Below are 19,130 nucleotides of genomic sequence, written 5' to 3' on the forward strand. Positions count from 1 at the left end.
CAACCACCAATTTACTCTGAGTTCAACTTTTTAGGATTCCACATATGAGTGAGATCATACAGTGTTTGTCTTTCTCTGCCAGACTTACTTCACTCAGCATAGGGCACTCAGGACTCATCCATGTTGTTGCAAATGGTGGGATTTCCCTCCTCTATATATTGCACCTTTATCCATTCATCTGTCAACAGACACTTAGGTTGTTTTCAAGTCTTGGCTATTGTGAACAATGCTGCGATGAACATGGAAGTGCAGATATCTCACTCTCTGTCTCTTTGTCCTGGGAGCAGCTCTCCACAGCCCCTCGTCCCCTGAAACTGTACACCTGTGCAACGTTTGTCTCCACCCCCTTCTTGGCTAGGAGCACCTGTCAGCTGTTAAGCCAATCACTGCAGTCTGCTAAAACCACCCAAGACACTGACAGGTGCGAGCCTCAACAGTTTGGCAGCCCCACATCCCCTGACGTCACTTATTCCTACCACAGGTTCTGATCAGCGCCATTTCATGGGCCATTGAAGTAGCAGCCATGTTCCTTGAGGCTGAGGCTCAATCACGGGTGGCTGGCTCTGGGGCTGGAATTGGGACCGTGTTTGGGAGCCTCATTGTTGATTATACCAGGAACTCCTCTCTGAAGCAACAGCTCTTCTTCTACGCCATTCTGGGCTTTGCTTCCTCCGAGGCCATGGGGCTCTTATGGCTGCTGGTGGCCTTTTACATCCTCTTTGCCATGGGAGGGAGCCGTCTCCACCTCCCATACATCTTTCTCCTGTGTTTCTTGTGCCCTGTATGTTCCTTTTCCTATACCTCCCCAGGCAGCCTAGGGAAAGCGGCTGTCTCGGGGTTTGACAGAGGGAAGACAAATACTATATTCATAAGAAAAAAAAATAAGTATAGAGATACTTATTTCATTTCCTATGTATATATACTCAAAAGGGAGATTAATGGATGATATGATGGTTCTATTTTTATTTTTTTCGGAATCCTCATACTCATTTCTACTGTGGCTCTATCAATCTGCATTCCCACCAACTGCACAGGGGTTTCTTTTCTGTACATCCTGGCCAACACTGGCTATCTTTTGTTTTTTGATGATAGCCCTTTTAACAAGTTGAGGTCATCTCTCACTGTGTTTTGGATTTATGTTTCCCTGATGATTAATGAGGTTGAGCACCTTTTCATGTTTTTATTAGCCGTTTGTATGCCTTGTTTGGAAAAATGTCTATTCAGTTCCTCTGCCTAGTTTTAAATCAGATTACTTGTCTTTTAGTATTGAACAATATGAATGCCATGTAAATCTTGATATTAACCCATTATCAGATACATGAGTTGAAAATATTTTATCCTATTCTGTAGATTTTCATTTTGTTGATTGTTTCTTTTACTGTGAAAAAGCTTTTTAGTTTTATGTAGTCCTACTTGTTTATTTTTGGTTTTGGTGAGTCCAAAAAATCTTTGCCAAGACCAATGTCAAAGAGGTTTTCTGTTCTTTTCTTCTAGTTTTATACTTTCAGGTCACATTTCAGTCTTTAGTATATGTACTAATTTACTATTAATTTTTGTGAGTGATGCAAGCCAGGGTCCACTTTTCATTATTTTGTATGTGAATATCCAGTGTTGCTTTGGCTGGGATGCAGTGCTGGGCTGGGTGCGGGAGGCTCCTGTGGGCTGATGCTAGGGTCTCCAGACACATTCCTCATCTTTTGAGGCCTCAGTTTTTATATATGTTTAACAAAAGTAATGCTTTGTAAATGAACAACAGAGCACTGTTGGCTAATCTGATATTCCAAAGGAATAGTTCATTAAAGAGGAATTAGAAAATGGATGACAGCAGGCCAATGAGATATTTGGAGCCAGTGAGAATTCTACGGAAGTCTTCCTAATATATTTTTACACACTAAATCGATTATTCTGTGTTCCCCAGATCACACCTAAAGTGACCATATCCTCCTTTGTTGATTGATGTATGCATGTCTTGCCTATTTCCAAATTGGGACTTCAGATGATATCAGATAGCATGATGATACAGAGTACAATCAGAAGTACTCAATACAAGGAGAGAGACAGAAACCAAAAAATAGTGATAGGAGAGGATAAAAACAAGGCCCTGAATGAGGAAATCATGCTTTTTAGAGACCAGGGCCAATTTGGAAATGAAATAGGTTCCAGAACTCTATAATTGTTACTAGGAGAAATAATGTTAATTTTTTTTTTTTTCCTGAATGGGCTTACTTTTAGTTTTCATTTCTGAGAGAAATTTGTCACAGGAATCTTTGTCTAAGGGGCTTTAGGTAATGCCCCTTATATTATAAATGATAGTTTAACTGTTGTATTAAAAACTTTGGAAGACTTCCGTGTATATCCTCTTTCAATGCTTTGATCTAGGCCTAATTTCTTCTCTATATCCCAAAAGCAGGACTCATTCCAACATTTCCTGTTCACAGGGAGCTTCCCCTAAACTATGTTGCTTTTGTCCCATTATAAACTTTGCATTTGTTTGCATAACAAATAGCATGGAGGACAAGGGGAGTTAGAGAGGAGAAGGGAGTTGGGGGAAACTGGAAGGGGAGGTGAACCATGAGAGACTATGGACTCTGAAAAACAATCTGAGGGGTTTGAAGTGGTGGGGGGGTGGGAGGTTGGGGTACCAGGTGGTGGGTATTAAGGAGGGCACGGACTGCATGGAGCACTGGGTGTGGTGCAAAAATAATGAATACTGTTTTTCTGAAAATAAATAAATAAATTTAGTTAAAAAAATAAAAAATAAAATACCTGAAATGATTAAAAAAAAAAAAAAAGAATGCTGAGTCCACAAGTGCTCGAACATTTAGCTCTGGTCAAGGAAGCTGGTTTGGTTGTACACAGATGAGTATAATTTTGCTACTCACATTTTCTCTTTCCTCAGCTGGTTACAGAATTGAGGTTTGGGATAATGAGTCTTCGGAGAAAATGTAGATTATGAAAAACAGGTTAAAGAATATAAGGAAAATATTCAGATAATTCTGGAATACCTTGACATAGTCACTTCATAGAAATGTCTCCCCTAAGTTGTTCATTGCAGTGAGGGCAACTTCAATGATGTTTAAAAATGTTTTCATTACCAGACCTTCACATATTTGTACTCATTTCTAAAAATTAGGTTGAATTTTCTGCCAGTAGACCATCTGGTTAGCTTTTATGATTACCTATATTTCTTAATATTTTAGTAACCATCCTCCCCAAACTAGTATATAGAATGTATGTGTAGCTATTATAATAAGAAAACAAAACTCATAGGACGTGCTTAGAAAGGAACTATTTTGTTCTTCCCACTGTTCTTTTAAATCTTTTATCTGGTCTTGGTGCTTCCCCTGCCACAGATTACAATTCAGGCAGACTTTTTCTGGTCATTCCTACATAATACAGTCCCTTGATCACTTCAACTAAAACCAAACCAGACAAGCAGAACCACTCTCAGTTTAAGAATTACAATGTCCTGGGGCGCCTGGGTGGCTCAGTGGGTTAAGCCGCTGCCTTCGGCTCAGGTCATGATCTCAGGGTCCTGGGATAGAGTCCCTCATTGGGCTCTCTGCTCGGCGGGGAGCCTGCTTCCCTCTCTCTCTCTCTCTGCCTGCCTCTCCGAGTACTTGTGATTTCTCTCTGTCAAATAAATAAATAAAATCTTTAAAAAAAAAATTACAATGTCCTGCCCTGGGGCACCTGGGTAGCATCTGATTCTTGGTTTCGGCTCAGGTTATGATCTCAGGGTCATGAGGCCAAGCCCCAGTTTGGGCTCCACGCTCAGCCTGGAGTCTGCTTGAGATTCTCTCTCCCCCTCCCGCTTATGCTCGCTTGCACACTCTCTCCCTCTCTCTAAAATAAATAAATGACAATGGCCTGCCAGATATAATTGCTATTTCTTGAATTATCTTTTATTTTTACTTATTTATTTTTTTAAAGGATTATTTATTTATTTATTTGACAGACAGAGGTCACAAGTAGGCAGAGAGGCAGACAGAGAGAGAGGAAGGGAAGCCGGCTCCCTGCCAAGAAGAGAGCCCGATGTGGGGCTCGATCCCAGGACCCTGGGTCATGATCCTGGGCCAAAAGCAGAGGCTTAACCCACTGAGCCACCCAGGCACCCCTTGAGTTATCTTTTCAGTCAGACTTTTACCCTCCCCCAAATTCTGCCATGCCGCAAAAGGAAGCCTGAAGTTGGGGCAAGCAGGAGCGGTAGCTTTTTGGGGGCTTTTTCCATCTCCAGCTTCTATTCTTTTTCTTCCGTCTTGCCAACCGTATTTCTGACTTTTCTGTGGCTGGAGTACAAGAAGCAAGAAGAAATAAAGGAAGGAGGAAAATTCTTATTTGCCATTGTCCTGGTGATCAGCTACATGTGCTTTCTGTGTCCGGCATTAATTTAAAACTTTTTGCCTTATGGGTGCTTCAGGGAAACTCGGAAGAACACCCTCCATGAGGCTTCTTACTCGTGTGGTCCACTTGACAAGGTAAAGCATCTGCTCCGTTATTTCACTCCTAGCACCTTGGGCAACGTGTGTTATCTTCAACTTCCCTTTTCTGGATCTTTCTTATAGGTAACGCACATCCCAAAACATTCCAACGCCCTCTGCCTGGACAGGATGTGGGGTTTGGGTCACCAGGTTCAGTGACTCAGTCCTTCACTGGGCCTTTAAATCAACTAACCTCCCATGTCTCGTACATTCAGTTTTCTTTAAAAGTGCGAAAAACCGGTTGATTGTGTCCTGCAACCTGCTAGGGACATGTGGATTTCTTGGTTGAAGAAGGGTGAGCACTGTCAGGTCTCCTGAAACTTGCCTCTAGGATGTCCTTGACTCCCTTCTCGGGAGATCTGTCCTTTCATCCTACTTCCAAAGATGCACATAGATTCTCAAACGCCTTTCTTTTTTTTTTTTTTTAAGATTTTTTTATTGATTTGACAGAGAGAGACACAGCGGGAAAAGGGACACAAGCAGGGGAGTGGGAGAGGGAGAAGCAGGCTTTCCGCCAAGCAGGGAGCTCGATGCGGGGCTCAATTCCAGGACCCTGGGATCATGGCCTGAGCCAAAGGCAGACGCTTAGTGACTGAACCACGCATACCCCCCTCTCAAACATTTTCCCACATCTCCAGAGAACCCCCAAGCTACTCAGCCTATGTTTTCTTTCATTTGCTCTCACTTTTTTTTTTTTTTAAGATTTTATTTATTTATTTGACAGGCAGAGATCACAGGTAGGCAGAGAGGCAGGCAGAGAGAGAGGAGGAAGCAGGCTCCCTGCTGAGCAGAGAGCCCGATGCGGGGCTCGATCTCGAGACCCTGGGATCATGACCTGAGCCAAAGGCAGAGGCCTAACCCCCTGAGCCACCCAGGCGCCCCATTTGCTCTCACTTTATCTGTTGCTGGGGAAATACTTCTTACCGTAGTACTTGGCACTTCGGACATTTCCCTGTCCCCAAGTCCCTGGCAATCACCACTCAGCTCTCTGTCTCTACCGGGAAGTTTTCTTTTGCATCTCATGGCACTAGGATCTCCGCACACTGAAGCTCCTTCCTCGTACATACAAGCAACACGCCAGACAGTTTGCCGTGGACAAATTTGTAAGTGCTTTTTAACGCTATCACTAACTTAATCCTAATGTAATCTTTGGCTTTTAACATAGAAGATAACAATGGTAGCAAAAATAGCAACAGCTAACCTTTCCTCAGCATTTAGAATGTTCCAGGCACTGTTCTACGTGCTCGTGAGGTAGTAACGTATGTCATGTGCACAGCAACGGAGGAGGAAGGGTTAAGTAACTTCTGCAAGGTCTCACGGCTCATGGTGAGTCTGGAATCCACACTCTTGGCCAACAGGCTGCCCCTTCGTTGTGCTGATAAGAGCAGGGAAACAGCTTGCCAGGGACTGTGTGCCCTTCAAGCTCGCACCATGACTTCCTTGTCAATCAGTCTGCTTCTCAGGGGTATCTTCGGAGTTTTGTTTGCAGCCCTCTCGTGCTTTCCCACACCACGATTTTAAGTTTTGGGGAAACGTTCTTTGGTTCCTCATCCCCTGTCTCATGGGTCTCATCAACTGGTCGGCTACAACTCAACTCTGTCCATTTTCTGCTGAAAAAAATTTCTCTGTGAAGACATCCCTCATTCTTGTGACTGGGCCAAGTCCTTCTGCTTAAAATTCATACAGCCCCACGAATTTCTTCTTAGTCTTTAATAGAAGAATCATTATTTTAAGGGGCCGTGTAAATGCCTGTCTTATACTCTGTACTGGTTACCCAATAAGAGGAGGAATTGTGCCTGCCTTTGTACTAAGTACCGCTAAACAACGACTTCTCTTTTTTTGTTTATTTGTTTGTTTGTTTCCATGTAGGATCCCTTTATATGAATCCATTTCACTCCTTCCCTTGGTCATGAACTGATCCAGGCTTGACACTACTTTCTGGTTTTCCTTTACTTCTGGTTAATCTAATGGCTTGTCTCTCAGTTTTATTTGATTCATCAAGCACTTAGTCTATATGAGCCTTGACCTCAAGAAACTATAAGTCCAAAGGAAAAGACAAGTAAAAAGTCCAGAGAATAATGCTGAGATGCATCTTAGAGCAGAGTCTGGAGAATTTATGAAATGGACTAACACATTAGACCCCAACATCTGTGCTGCAGAGTGTGTAGTGAATCTTCCAGATGCCCTCATTAGTCTTCTCTAAAAACATCGGGAGAAAGAAAGTAAAAAGTAGACTTGGGAGCCTATTTTAACCTATGATTGCTCTCTCTAAAATAGTTTCTCACTACACTGCACCTTCCTTCCTCAGGAAATCGAAATGGTGCACAAAAGCATCTCTTTCCTTTTTAGTTGTTCTTACGTGACTTAAGCACAGGTTTCAACCTTGGCCGGATGAAGCAGGTTGTTTGCAAAAACAAAAAAGGGATCGGTGTTTTCTCAAATATAACTTCAGTCTAAAAATAGCTAGTGGCTATTTTATTTGCACTTCACACCTACCAGACCTTCTTCTTGTTTGTTAAGCCCCATTCGGCTTTCATGACACCCGAGAGACGAGTTCTGGGTGAGTGGCGGGCAAGGACTCCATGCCTCTTAGCCATGCCTGCTGAGGCATACCCTCCCCCATCTGTAGCACAACCAACCGTCCCCACAGGGACAGGACAGTTGCTCTGCAGGCGGTGGCCACCAGCCCTTCATTGGGTATTCATCCTCCCCCAAATTTCTAGAGATGGGGTGATGAAGGTGCCTGGGCAGGGCTCAGATCCTGTCTTGCACATGCGTGTCTGTCACGCAGGGTCCTGGGACCTGCCTGCCTCCGCATTTGGAGTCTACAGTCGTTGAATGAGGAATTACTCTTTTGAGACATTCAATATTTCCTCTGCCGCTCCTGGAGAATAGACTATCCATTACCTTCATGTGAAATACAAATTAACCTGTTAACAAAACTCTTTAGGCAGTGCGGTCTTCGAGCCTCATAAAAAGCCTGGGACTGAGGCGTGGCAAAGTCATCAACTGCTTATTACACATGAGGAAAGAGGCGAAGGGAATAGCCAGAAACCTGTTCTTCCTTAGCTTTTCACCAAATGATGTCCTCAGCCAATTCCAAAGGGGATTGAATCATATGAATGTGGACTGTCAGATTCCTTATTTCCCACCCCAAAATGCCCCCTAACCCTCTCCGTTCTACGTCAGAAAAATGAGTTCATTTTCTGTTCTAAGGATGATCCCATGCTTGTATTTGATTTGTCTTTTCCTGACTATCTCACCTTAGAGGGAAGACTTCTGAGTCTAAATCTTCTGTTGTGTTAACTATGACCTTTTATTATTGTATTTTGCCCTTTTGATTTATTTCTGACAAAATGTATTTCTGGCGAACTTATTGGTGAAGGCTCTTTCATGGGCCACTATCGGTCAGGAAAGTTAGCCAAGTCTGGTTCATGGTATCACACTCCTGGATCCACGTGCAATGCAAACATTGAGTGTTCTTTGGGCAAAGCCTTGTACTGGCAGGAGGGCAGCATGGTGGTCAAGAAAGGAACTCCGTCTTTGCTTGGCTCCCTATTTCAGTTGCTGGATTTCATTCTCTTTATAAAAAGTGTGTCATTGAGAAAATGTTATTTGTCTTTCCTAATATGTTAACCCAATAGCCTATGCTTTGTGGAAGTGTGTACTTCGACCTTGCAGTTAGACCAATGTGTAGGACGTTTCTGTCTGGGATCCTCGATTATGTTTGCCTCAAAATCAAATAATTCCTGTAAATGTATCCCAGGAAAGACAGAGTGTCCCCATTCTCTCTGACTTTTTGGTAGTTGTCAAGGAACAGACACTATTTTTCTTCCCTCTTTATTCTCTAAAACATGTTTGTGAAAGAAGGCTCTCTGCTCCAGAGTTACGAAGTAGTACTGTTTTTACCATGTTAGGGTAGCTGATTCAATAGGCAAAGGAAGTGTCCAGAGGATGGAAAAATGAAAATAATTCCTTATGTTTATATACTAATGTGCGGGGCAATAACTACCACACCCCCCACGTTTAAAATCCAATATGCCTAAGAAGAAGGTCATTAAATATACAGACTGACTTGTACTGCCCCTCATTTACTTCCTGGTTCATGAATATTTTAGAGCCTTCTGTGAGTCAGGTGCTGTACTTGACGCTGGGGCTAGGTAGTTCACAAAATTGACAGAAATCTCTGACCTTCTAGACCTGACCTTATAGAGAAGGGAGACAGATAACCAATGGAATAAATGAATAAATTATAGCAATTTCGATGCTAATAAGTTCTATGGATAAAAATAAATCAGTGGAAGGGAAAAGGTGTGCTGAGGGGTAGTGGTCACAAATTTAAATAGAGTGGTAGTGAAGGCCTCACCGAGGAGGTATTATCTGATTAGTCATAAAAAGGTGAGGATAACTTGTCACCTCTTATTTAGCTGTGTATTCCTTTTTTTTCTAAAAGATTATTTATTTATTTATAAATTTATTTTTTACTTATTTGCAGCATAACAATATTCATTATTTTTGCACCACACCCAGTGCTCCATGCAATCCGTGCCCTGTATAATACCCACCACCTGGTACCGCAACCTCCCACCACCCTTCCACTTCAAACCCCTCAGATTGTTTTTCAGAGTCCATAGTCTCTCATGGTTCATCTCGCCTTCTAATTTCCCCCAACTCCCTTCTCCTCTCTAACTCCCCATGTCCTCCATGCTATTTGTTATGCTCCACAAATAAGTGAAACCATATGATAATTGACTCTCTCTGCTTGAGTTATTTCACTCAGCATAATCTCTCCCAGTCCCGTCCATGTTGCTACAAAAGTTGGGTATTCATCCTTTCTGATGGAGGCATAATACTCCATAGTGTATATGGACCACATCTTCCTTATCCATTTATCCGTTGAAGGGCATCTTGGTTCTTTCCATAGTTTGGCAACCGTGGCCATTGCTGCTATAAACATTGGGGTACAGATGGCCCTTCTTTTCACTACATGTGTATCTTTGGGGTAAATACCCAGGAGTGCAATTGCAGGGTCATAGGGAAGTTCTATTTTTAATTTCTTGAGGAGTCTCCACACTGTTCTACAAAGAGGCTGCACCAACTTACATTTCCACCAACAGTGTAAGAGGGTTCCCCTTTCTCCACATCCCCTCCAACACATGTTGTTAATCCAAAAATTTGTATGGAATCAGAAGAGACCCCGAATCGGTAAGGAAATGTTGAAAAACAAAAATAAAACTGAGGGCATCACGCTACCTGATTTCAAGCTTTACTACAAAGCTGTGATCACCAAGACAGCATGGTACTGGCATAAAAACAGACACATAGACCAGTGGAACAGAGTAGAGAGCCCAGATATGGACCTTCAACTCAATGGGCAAATAATCTTCGACAAAACAGGAAAAAATATACATTGGAAAAAAGTCTCTTCAATAAATGGTGCTGGGAAAACTGGGCAGCTATATGTAGAAGAATGAAACTCGACCATTCTCTTAACACTGTACACAAAGATAAACTCAAAATGGATAAAAGACCTCAACGCGAGACAGGAATCCATCAGAATCCTAGAGGAGAACATAGGCAGTAACCTCTTCGATATCAGCCACGGCAACTTCTTTCAAGATATGTCTCCAAAGGCAAAGGAAACAAAAGCGAAGATGAATTTTTGGGACTTCATCAAAATCAAATGTTTCTGCACAGCAAAGGAAACAGTCAAGAAAACAAAGAGGCAACCCACAGAATGGGAGATGATATTTGCAAAAGAAAGTACAGAAAATAGTTTGATATCCAGGATCTATCAAGTACTCCTCAAATTCAACAAGTGCAATGCAGACAATCATATCAAAAAATGGGAAGAAGATATGAACAGACACTTCTCCAATGAAGACATACAAATGGCTATCAGACACATGAAAAAATGTTCATCATCACTAGCCATCAGAGAGATTCAAATTAAAACCACATTGAGATATCACCTTACACCAGTTAAAATGGCCAAAATTAGCTATGTATTCTTGCTGGGTTTTCTTTTTTTCAGATTTATTTATTTATCTGAGAGATAGAGAGCAAGAGAGAGAGAGAGAGCCAGGAGAGGAGCAGAGGGAGATGGTTGAGCAGATACAGATATAGGGCTTGATCCCATGGCCCTGAGATCATGACCTGAGCTGAAATCAAGAGTCAGATAACCGACTGGGCCAGCCAGGTGCCCCTAGCTGTGTACTCTTGAGAGTGTTAACTTCTCTGAGCCTCACTTTTCTCATTTTTTAAATTAATTTTTTACTTAAGTGTAGTTGACACACAGTGCTACATTAGTTTCAGGCGTACAGCATAGTGATTCCACAAGTTTAAACATTATACTATTTCACCACAAGCGTAGCTTCCATCTGTCTCTGTATGTCTCTATGACAATACCATTGATGATACTCCTTATGCTGTGCCTTTCATTCCCATGACTTACTCATTCCATAACAGGAAGCCTTTATCTCCCACTGTCTTTCACCCATTTTGCCCATCTCCTACCTACCTCCCCTCTGGCAACCATTAGTTTGTTCTCTGTGTTTACAAGTCTGATTCTGCTTTTTGTTTATTCATTTTTTAAAAGATTCCATATGTGAGTGAAATCCTGTGGTATTTGTCATTCTTAGTCTGACTTATTTCACTTAGCTTAGTATCTTCGAGGTCTACCACGTTGTCAAAAATGGCGTGGTCTCATACTTTTTATGGTTATATACTATTCCATTGTATAAGTGTACCACATCGTCCTTACCCATTCCTCTATTGATGGACTCTGAAGTTGCTTCTGTATCTTAGCTATTGTAAATAATGTTGCAATAAACGTAGGAGTGTATATATCCTTTCAAATTACTGTTTTCATTTTCATTGTAACTGGAGGATAATAGCTACCTAGCAGAGTTATTTTTAAGATTAAACGAGAAGACATTAATAAAGTACCTGTCACCCAATAAATGATTAATAAATGGTAGCTTTATTAAAAATGAGACACTTTCAGTAATAGTCATCTGAGCTCAATATAGTTAACTTTTCAGTTAACTTTCTCTCTTGGCTTCTGTATTTGAAAGCTGCCAGGTTGTTAAGAAGCATTAAAATTGTTATCTCCCATAATCAGTTACACTGTCTGTCTAGGTAATGGAACTTAATGAGTGGATTAGACTTGTCAGCCAGCTCCCTTAAGTTCATTGTTTTCTATGGAATAATGGCAAAAGGAGCAATAAATAGAAAGTTTTTTAAAAAAAGTTTCGATGAGATAGACAGCCTGAAACACAAGCATGGCTTTAAAGCGATTGAAACATGACCTAGCTATAAATAGACATTTGCAGAATCAATCTAGGATAATAAAATGAACACATAGTTTTTATTCTAAATGCTGGAGTTATCTCGCTCAATGCCAACAGAAAAAAGAAATTGAAATGTTACAAGAAACAAAATAGTCAAACATAATTATGAGTAGAAAATGAATCCAATAGAAACATTTCCAGTCTGAAAATTGATATAGTAAACAGTAATAATGCATCCATGTCTAAGGAGACACATAATTTAGGGAACCAGATTTTCCCTGGAGAATTCTCGCAGTGATTTAGATGTAGGATTTTTCTCTGAAGTTTTCCAAAATTTTAGGTGTTTCTAAATACTTGGCATTTGTCTTGGTAGTGTAGGCAGAAAAATAATTTTCCTTCTACCCTTCTAGGTTCTTGAATGAACCCCTCCCCCATGATAATAAAAGGCAGATTAATGCAGGAAAAACAAAGTAAAGTTTAATAACATGTGTATATCCTGTATACATGGGAGAGACCCAGGAAAACTGACTAAATCCTTGAATTTGCTCAAGCCATCACTTAAATACCATCTCCAACCAAAGACTAATGAAAGGGAGCAGTTATGAGAAGTTATCAGAAAAAGCCCAATAAACAAGGGTACAGTTGTCAAATAGATTTAAGTTGTTGTCTTCTCCATTGATGACAGTTTCCAGAGATTTACAGTCAACCTCTTCCTCCTAGTGCAGAGAGGGAGACAGCCTTACAAATGGAGATTTCCCTTATACATGCATGCGTCTTCTACAAAAGGTTAACTTCTACTTGGTTTTCTGAGTGTCCCCTGTGTCTGCTTTTTAAAAATAACCAGCCTGGGGTACCTGAGTGGCTCAGTTGGTTAAGTGTCTGACTCTTGATTTTGGCTCAGGTCATGATCTCAGGGTCCTGGGAATGCGCCCTGCATCAGGCTCTGTTCTCAGCAGGGCATCTGCTTGTCTCCACCCTCTACTCCTCCCCCTGTTCTTTCTCTCTTTCCCTCTGTCTCTCTCTGTCAAGTAAATAAATAAATCTTAAAAAAAAAAAAAAACAGTCTTGGGCACCTGGGTGGCTCAGTCAGTTGAGCATCCAACTCTTGTTCTCAGCTCAGGTCTTGATCTCATGCTGGACTCTGCACTGGGAGTGGAGCCTACTTCAAAAAAAAATATTAGCCAGCCTAAAATAATCTTTATGCCAAAGAGGAATGTTTTGTAGTGGTAAATTTTTTAAAGATTTTATCTATTTATTTGACAGAGAGAGATCATAAGTAGGCAGAGAGACAGGCAGACAGAGAGGGGAAAACAGGCTTCCCACTGAACAGAGAGCCCAAAGCAGGGCCTGATCCCAGGACCCTGAGATCATGACCTGAGCCGAAAGCAGAAGCTTAACACACAGAGCCACCCAGGTGCCCCCTGTAGTGGCAAATTTTGCTCCCCTTGAGTAACATGACCTGAAAATGTGACATTTACTTCTATTCAGGAAACTTGAAGGTAGGAGAAAAGGTTTGTAATAAATGTAGAGGTTAGGATGGTCACAGGACAGTGAACTTCAAGGTTCAAACAATGAAAAGAACAATGGAAAAGTGTATGAACTCTGGAGCTAGGTGTTGGTATAATGGCTGTTTTGTGTGTACTAGGTATTTAACTTAGCCTTTCTGTGCTCAGGTCTTCTTAAATCTCTAAAATATTATGTTCAGCAACTTCATATATTTGAGCCAAGTAGCACCTATCCTAAAGTTAGGCTATAGAGGGATTGAGTTACTTGGCATGAAGTGATTAAAATAGTGTGTGAAAGATAGTAAGTCCTATCTAAATATTATTATAACCAGGTCATCTAGCAAAGCAAAAGTCTATTGGCTGACTGGTGACAGTTTGCTCCTCTGGTTGATAGTTCACCATGAAGCCTACAGGTCAGCCCTACGGAAAGGGAACCTATAAAAGATGATTCCAAATGAAACAGGTTGATCCCATTTTTCGTACCCTTTCTGTTTGGTCAGAATAGTGACAGTAGGCATAATGTACCTACTGGAATTTACTACATGATAGCTTTGGAGTTATCAATGAAAGAATGCATTTGTTTTTTGTAGTTGTATATACTGGGAGAAATAACCTCTAGACCTGGTTTTATTTTATTTTATTTTTTATTCTGTTTTATGCAATTTGCTTTTTCCCACCTTCTTGAAGTAGTTTTACTCCCATGTTTGAAATTATATCTATAAACTTAGGTCTCCACAATGTGTGCATCCGTCACCTGAGTTCTCTCCTGAATCCAGATGTTTATGTACAAAGGTCTAGTCCACATCTCAACATAGATGTCTAATTGGGATCTCAAACATGTATCCAAAACTAAGCTTCCAATTGCTTCTGTCAGCCCTCTCTAACTCATTAAATACCAACTCCATGTTTTCAGGTGGTAGGCAGAAAAATATTGGTGTCATTCTTGGTTTCTCTCATTCTCTCACACCTCATAATAAATCAGACGTATTTACCACCTATACATTCAGAATAAATCTGGATTCTGACCACTTCTCACCAGCTACACCAGTGACATCCTTGTCTAGATAACCACTTATCTGTATGATGTGTGGTAACTACCTAATAGCATTTTCTCCTATTCTCATCCCACAGAACAGAGAAAGTAATCCTTTTAAAATATAAAACAGCTCATGCCACATCTTTACTTTGAATTCTCCAACAGCTTCTTGTCTCATTCAGAACAAACCCTGATGTCCTGACCATGTTCTCAGAGTATCTCATGGTACATTCTCCTGGTGTCATGGTATCTGGCCCCCGATGACCTCTCTGACCTGGTCTCTTACCACTGTCCCTCTTGTTCATTTCACCCCCGCTGCAGTGGCTTCCTTCCTATTCCTCAAACTTGCCTACCGATTTCCTTTCCCAAAGATTTTGCATTGCATTTATTTTTATCCGGAATGCTTCTCCTCGGAATATTTGCAAAGATTAAATTACCAGTGTATTGAGGTCTCTTATCAAATATTATCTTACCAGAGAGACTTTATCCACCTCATGAAAAATAGTGGTCCCTATAGATGCTCCTATCCTCATTATTCTGCTTTGGTTTTCTTCAGAGCACTTATCACTCTGACTTCTTATAGTTTGCATTCGTTTATTTTTGAATTACTTACACATCACTTATTGAAATGTACTAATATATTGTATGTGTAGGTTTTTGATTATTTTTTGTAATCAGAGGTGGTTTATACAAATGAAATAACATTTCAATTGAACAAAACATTGCAAATTATTGATATGTGATGAAAAGTTGCCTTGTGCAATTTCTATAAATTATACTTGTTCTGAAAAAGGTATAATGCTCTAATGATAAAAAGGTTTCTAAACAACAAAAACGAGAGAGAGAGAGAGAGAGAAAACCAATTCTGTAACACCTTGATCTTGGACTTCTGGCCTCCAGAACTGGAGACACCAAGTTTCTGTGGTTTAAGCTACTCAGTTTACAGTATTTTGTTAAGGCAGCCTTAGCAAACTAATACAATGTTGTTGTTGTTGTTTATCATGATGAGGAAATTCCCTCTTATTCTTGTTTTTGAGTCTTTTTCTCATGAGGCCAAGAACACAGCACCCTTAAGGATATAGTAACAGTTGTGTTGGTACTCACCCAGTTACATTTTGAATGGTCAGGATGCATACCATTTGCCATGGCTATGTTTTCCCTTAGTTTTGATAAGGGACTTTACTTTTTATCTTTCTTAAAGATGTTATTTATTTGAAAGAGAGAGACAAAGATAGTGACAGAGAGCACACACAGAGGGAGGCGGGGAAGCAGAGCCCCACTGAGCAGGGAGCCCGACACAGGGCTCGATTCCAGGACCCTGAGATCATGATCTGAGCCAAAGGCAGATGCTTAACCCACTGAGCCACCCAGACACTGCTGAGATTTTATTTTTTAGAAGAGTTTTAGGTTCACCACAAAGTGAAGCAGAAGGTATGGACATTTCCTATATACCCTCTGTCCCCACACATGCATTGCCTCTCCCATTATCAGCATCCTCACTGGAGTGGTACGTTTATTACAATTGAATGGTCTACAATGGCATATCGTTATCCCCCAGAGTTTTATGTCAGGATAACATAGAAGAAACTGACATTAGATTTCGCTTGTGGAATTGCACATTCTGTGGGTTAGGACAGATTGATAATGACATGACATCTACCATTAGAATATCACTCAGAGTAGATTGACTATCCCTACCCTGACAATCTTCAAAGACTGAAGGTTGCAACCTATTGCAACTACTAATCTTTTTATGGTCTCGGTTTTACCTTTTCCAGAATGTCATATATTTGGAATCCCACAGTGTGTAGCTCTTTCACATAGTAATATGCACTTAAGATACCTTGCCTTTTCATGGCTTGATAAGCTTATTTCTTTTTACTGCTTAATAATAATGCATTGTCTGAATGGACCACAGATTGTTTATCCATTCACCTACTGAAGGACATCTTGGTTGCTTCCAAGTTTTGGCAGTTATGAATAAAGCTACTTAAACATCTGTGTGTAGGTTTTTATTCAGACATAAATTTTCAGCTCCTTTGGGTAAACACCAAGGAGTAGAATTGCTGGATCAAATGGTAAATGTATGTCTAGTTTTGTAAGAAACTGCCAAACTGTCTTCCAAAGTGGCTGGGCCATTTTGCATTCCCACCAACAATGAAAGAGAATTCTTGTGGTTCCACATCCTTGTCAGTATTTGCTGTAGTCAGTGTCCCAGGTTTTAGTCATTTAATAGGGATATAGCTGGTGGTATCTCATGGTTTAAATTTGATTTTCCTGGTGATATATGACGATATATGATGTGATACAGGTTTTCATGTACTTATTTGCCATTTGTGTATCTTTTTCGGTGAGGCACCTGTTACGGGCATTGGTCCCTTTTTAAGTTGGGTTGTGTGCTTTCTTATTGAGTTTTAAGAGTTCTTGGTATATTTTAGATAATATTCTTTATCAGATATGTCTTATGAAAATATTTTCTCCCCAGTCTCTAGCTTGTCATCTTCTTTTTTTTAAGATTTTTATTTATTTATTTGACAGAGAGATCACAAGTAGGCAGAGAGGCAGGCAGAGAGAGAGAGAGGAGGAATCAGGCTCCCTACTGAGCAGAGAGCCCGATGTGGGGCTCCATCCCAGGACCCTGAGATCATGACCTGAGCCAAAGGCAGAGGCTTAACCCACTGAGCTACCCAGGTGCCCCAGCTTCTCACTTTCTGTTGACAGTGTCCTCTTCTCAGCAGAAAATTATAATTTTAGTGAGGTCTAGCTTATCAATTCCTTATTTCATGGATTGTGCCTTTGGTGTTGTATCTGAAAATAATTGTCATGCCCAAAGTCATTTAGGTTTTCTTCTATGTTATCCTGTAGAAGTTTTATAATTTTGTGTTCTACATTTAAGTCTGTGACCGATTCTGAGTTAAGTTTTATGAAGGGAATAAGTTCTATGTCTAGATTCATGTTTTGCACGTGGAAGTCCAGTTATTTCTGCACTATTTGTTGAAAAGACTGTATTTGCTCCATTGTGTTGCTTTTTCTCCTTTGTCAAGGGTTAGTAGACTATACTGATATGGGCCTATTTCTGGACTCTATTTGATTCCATTGATCTATTTGTCTATTCTTTTGCCAATGCCACATTGTCTTTTTTTAAAAGATTCAAAAAATTTTATTTATTTGAGAGAGAGTGAGAGCTTAAGCAGGTGAGGGACAGAGGAGCAAGGAGGCTCCCCACTGAGCAAGGAGCCCAACATGGGGCTTGATCCTAGGACCCTGAGATCATGACCTGAACCAAAGGCAGACACTGAGCTGCCTGAGACAGCCACGCACCCCAATGCCACATTATCTTGATTACTCTATATATAGTATAGGTATATAGCAGGTATATGCCTTCTACTCTTGCACCCCCAAGTAGATGGTATTACCTCTGGAATCACAGTTTTCCTGGGCTGGAGCCAGATCATAAGGCTGTTGTTGGGCCCACAGTGGACTCCGTGGTTGGCTTATTGTTAGTGGTTCTGGCAGGCAAAGACCCGTCTGTTCTTTGGGTAGATGGAATGGCCGATAGGATCTTGTTCAGTAGGGTGGTACTAGGACAAGAGTCAGCTTCAGTGTTCACAGTTGGGTCCTCAGACAGTGAGCACGTTACCAGTTGCATAGATGGGAGAGGCTCCTGCAAGGTCCCTGGGTGTGCTTTTCCTGGGTCGCTGGGTGAGTCCCTGGGCAGGGAGAATTTTTTTGCAGACTATGGCTGGAAAGGCCGTGGCCTAGTTATAGGGCCATTAAAAATAGGATCTGCAGGGACACCATCACTGGATGTCTGTAGACTGCTTCTAGAAGGAGCTGAAGGTGGGTATACGGCACCGTTAGGATCTCCGGTGGCACAGATAGGATTGTCTCCTGCAGGACCCTGGGTCACCTTATGGCCTGCAGCTGGGATGAGCCAGAGCCTAGTTACGGAGCTGTTTCATCACCTACAGTTAGACCAGGTTTGGCTGGCTTGCCTCCAAGGGCTCCCAGGCTGGAGTTCGATCATGGACCCTGAGATCATGACCTGAGCCGAAGGCAGCGGCTTAACCCACTGAGCCACCCAGGTGCCCAAAGCAAATTTTATTTTAATCTACAGTGCTTTGAATTTTTTCTTATTCTCTTAATTTTAGGTTGATCCTTCTCTATATGGCACCATTGCCAATGGATTCAATCAAAGTCCTTTTAATCTACTGGAAGAATAAAAAGTAAGTTTTCTTTTTCTTATTTACACATTAAACAAAAATGATTTGACCACATACTTCTTTTTAGCTTCCTATGCTGATATTTTTAAATGTATTAACAGAAAATAGAGTTAGTTTATTCTGGAGTAGATTTTAGAGAATGAATTTTTCTTGTTCTGTACTTAATTTTGTAAAGTTGAGAACATGATGTATGTAAATTTATGGCCCTTTGATCAACAATGAATAACAATGATATATAATAAGATATTCAATATTCATAAAGATGCTAGGCATTTAAATATAGCACTTTGATAATTTTTGCTAGAAACATTCATTATTTATATATAATAACAAATAAGAATAGAATATACTCATTAATGTGAAAAAGGAAAAAATGTCTTCTTGTTATCTCTTGATGAATTCAGTCAATTAAAGGCCTTTGTCAATTAATGTTTATTGTTTCACTCTACGTTTCCTATTTGTCTGACCCCCTTCACTGAAAACCGATTTAGATTGCAGTTTCCTCTTATTCAAACTTTTCACCAATGGTAAAAGCAGAAATAAATTTGTGGCAGTGATAAGTGGGTCAATATTTGAGAAAATGGTAATGGCAT

At 40.7% G+C, this 19,130-nt stretch overlaps 1 pseudogene; it reads left to right on the plus strand.

The window, feature by feature from the left end:
* The first annotated feature begins 120 nt into the window (after positions 1 to 120).
* LOC116582381 lies at positions 121 to 18,537 on the plus strand (annotated as a pseudogene).
* Positions 18,538 to 19,130: the final 593 nt, after the last annotated feature.

This window comes from Mustela erminea, chromosome X, assembly GCF_009829155.1.
Source record: "Mustela erminea isolate mMusErm1 chromosome X, mMusErm1.Pri, whole genome shotgun sequence".
Classification (NCBI taxonomy): Eukaryota; Metazoa; Chordata; class Mammalia; order Carnivora; family Mustelidae; genus Mustela; species Mustela erminea.